Source organism: Triticum dicoccoides, chromosome 2B (assembly GCF_002162155.2).
Source record: "Triticum dicoccoides isolate Atlit2015 ecotype Zavitan chromosome 2B, WEW_v2.0, whole genome shotgun sequence".
Lineage (NCBI taxonomy): Eukaryota > Viridiplantae > Streptophyta > Magnoliopsida > Poales > Poaceae > Triticum > Triticum dicoccoides.
In genome coordinates, this window is record NC_041383.1 from 818,374,091 (window position 1) to 818,377,395 (window position 3,305).

The window sequence follows — 3,305 nt, forward strand, 5'->3', positions numbered from 1 at the left end:
CCGGCGCCGAAAATCGGCCCAGTCGCGCCCCCAAGAGCCCGTTTTTCGCCGGTTTGGGCTGAAGTTAGTGCCGGCAGACCCAGGCCGAACCCGGCATGCTCGGGGGCGCCCGGGGGCGCCGGGGCGAGCTGTTTTGGCGCGAAAGCGCCGCGGGCCCGCCAAGTCAGCGAAATGCCGCTCTGTCGCCCTCATCGCCTAAGTTCCCGCGGGAATCAATGCCAAGGCTGCCGCGCCGGTCAGCCTCCATTGATGCCTCACCGGCGGCGCAGTGAAGGCGCCGCCAACGCACGTCCCGCCCGCTCTCGCCACGCGTCGTCCCGCATGCCGCCTCCCAGCCGCATCCGCTCCTCCCTGACGGAGGAGCAGCGGAACCAGCCGAGGTACGCACCCAACAGCGAAACGCTGAGGATGATGTTCTTCGAGCGCTGCCGCGAGGAGCAGATCGCCTCCGTCAACGGCATCATCCCCCGGGGCCGCCTGAACACCGAAGGGCGGAGCGAGTGGTGGGGCATGCCCGGCCGCACCCTCGAGGCTGTCCTCGACGACATCGAGACCGGCAACGTGCCGCGCCTCGAGTACCCGCCGCGGCCTTCCTTCTCTCGCCGCTGCGACAGCTCCTGGACGCTGAGGCGGATGTAGCCGGGGTCGTCCAGGAGCTGTCGCGGCCCTCCTTCGCTCGCCGCCGCGACAGCTCCTGGCCCGGCACCGGCGAGGCGCTCCCTATACCTGGTCTGGCCGAAGCCCGAACCAGGGTTGCTCCCCGTGAAGCCGGAGCACGTCGACATGGTGGCCCCCAACGACGAGTCCGCCCTCAAATGGGCGAAGGAGGACTACGTCCGGGAGCAGGTGCGTCGCGTCCTCGACAGCGACGAGGAGGGCGAGGCCAGGCCGTCAAGCGCCCCGCCACGTGTCGGCGACCCCGGCCAGGGCTGCAGCAGGGACGTCGTAGGCGAGGCGCGTGACGATGACGGCGACGGCGGCGACTACACCTGCTTCTACAGGCTTCTGGGCATGTAAACGACGGCGGCGGCGACGGCGGCGACTAGGCTTTTTAGTTTGTTTTTTAAGTTAGGCGTAGTTTTTGCATGTTTTTATGTTTTTGTACGAATTTCAATGAAGTATCACCGAGTTTGCAAAAATTTGAAAGGAACTTCGCCGAACCCACGGCAATCGTGGGCCGATGACTGGGATCGAACCGAACCCCAGGGGCCAATTTAGCGACGGTTCACCCCCAGGCCGCTCTTTTGTGTCGTTCTACCTCCTTATATCCCTTTCCCCAGGGGCCGAATGGCTGGAGATGCTCTAAGATACTCAATGGCTGCTGTTGTGTCATTCTACCTCCTTATATCCCTTTCCCCAGATGTCATATATTAATATCATGCATGACCTAAATATAGTACTGTAAATCAGTCTCTAGGCTTTTCTTTTTCGCCGGCTTAGTAAAAATATTCATTCTAGTACCTGAAACATATGCTTGATGTGTTGTTTATTTGATGCAGAAGGGAAAGTGATAATTCTGAAGTTGAAAGAGCCCATCACCTTAAACCAGTTCTTGGTATCCGAGAACACCTGTCAGAAAAAGACAACCAGGTTCTTGCATTAGAGGAGCAGATATTCTGCTGTCCTCGTTTTTCATTGTATTTGTACTCTACATTTTTAGGACTCCGTTATATTAAATGCTGATGCATAATACATTTGTACCGAGCTTACATAATACAGTATCCTAGTTTGAGCAATCTCAATGTGTAACTATCTCATTTTCAAACCACTAACATGGCAATCTCCTACATTGAATATGGCCATATGGGACAGGTGGATATAACATTCTAGCAATAGTTAACATGCCCGTCACTTAAAATGACTGTACTGCAATAATGTCCTGTTCCAATACGTCATTTTTAATGACAAGACTTCTCCATGTTCTTTTCTCTGCCTGGAGATTTTCTTGCATGTTGAGATTCTTGCACATTAGATTTGTTGTTTTTGTCAACGGGCAATCGAAAGAGTTTGTGGGAGCAATTTCTTCATGAATGTCAACATCCAAACATTCACAAATGAACATTAAATGTGTAAAGCGTAATATTCTGAAGCGAGCAGGGGAATAGTGTTTCTACCCTACTTGTTGATCTATCTTCACTACTGGGAGTAATTATTTTTGTTTTCTGGGCAGAAGGAATAAACAGGTAATTTAGTTCACTGATATTGGGGCTGTAATTGCGAAATAAGTTTTCTGGAAATCACAAAATGACTACCAAACATTGGATGAAACCAACTATCACTTTATCAGCCATCCCAGCCAAATCAGGGCGATGAAACCAACTATCTTCACTACTTGTTGATCTATCCCATATGGAGCCACAACAATAACGTTCTACAAGTGTGCTTTCTGGATTAATTCACATTAGAAGGTAATATCAAGATAGGAAAGGAATTTAAGGTTCCTGTTTTATATTTACGTAGTAGTGACCTAAAACGTCTTATAAAAATTTACAGCGGGAGTATTTTATAAGTTCGATCTCCATCTAATACTCAGAGGAAAGCTTCATATTGTACCATATCAACTACCCAGAACCTCTTGAACAGTATTTCAGTTGGGTACAAGCCTAATATTGTGAATCAGGCTGACATGCTTACACCGGACTGTGGTCAGCGCATACCAAAGCACCCTGCCCTTCTAGACAAGAGATCTCTTCTTGCATGCATTGTTCGTGCAGTTTCTGCTAGTCACAGTAGCCAAACCAAGATTAGTTCAACTGTGAGTTGCCTGTTATGGGAATTGTATTTTTTGTTTGAGTAGCAGATCATTTTCTGACTGACGTACATATTTTTACAGCTGCCAAATAGGCTTGGAAAAATGTTGGCCCCGCTTCATTGGCGTGACTATCGGAAGGATTATGGGAAACTAGATGATTTTTTGGCTGAGCATCAAGAGGTTTATTTCTCTAATAATAGCAATTTAGTCGCTCTATGTACAATGTACAATACCTGTTACTGATATACCTAACACTACTGCAGCTCTTTGTGATTGAAGGAGACTTTGTTCACCTTCGTGAAGAAGCAGAACATATTACAAAAGCTCTTCTGCTCCGTACTAGTTGTAAGTGTTTCTTCGAGTATAATCTTATGCCATTTTCAGGTATGCAAAAGTTATAGCCGTTTTACATTTTTCCTACACTTTTTGCAAAACATGTCCAAATTTTATTTTTTTAATTTTCCTAACTAGTAGATGTAGTAATATAACTACATCTCGAAGAATCTTATTTTTTGATTTTTTATCATTTTCTTTTGTATTTTTCAAAACTGAA

The 3,305-nt window shown here is 48.0% G+C and overlaps 1 protein-coding gene across 1 annotated transcript in view; it reads left to right on the forward strand.

Annotated features, from left to right (window-relative positions):
* LOC119361563 overlaps positions 1 to 3,305 on the forward strand; it is an 8,201-nt gene that overhangs the window by 3,777 nt on the left and 1,119 nt on the right. Inside the window, exons 11-14 of the mRNA XM_037626712.1 lie at positions 1,500 to 2,408; positions 2,494 to 2,755; positions 2,834 to 2,932; positions 3,016 to 3,097. The gene's annotated coding sequence lies outside the window, so the exon portion shown is untranslated. The remainder of the gene's footprint in view (positions 1 to 1,499; positions 2,409 to 2,493; positions 2,756 to 2,833; positions 2,933 to 3,015; positions 3,098 to 3,305) is intronic.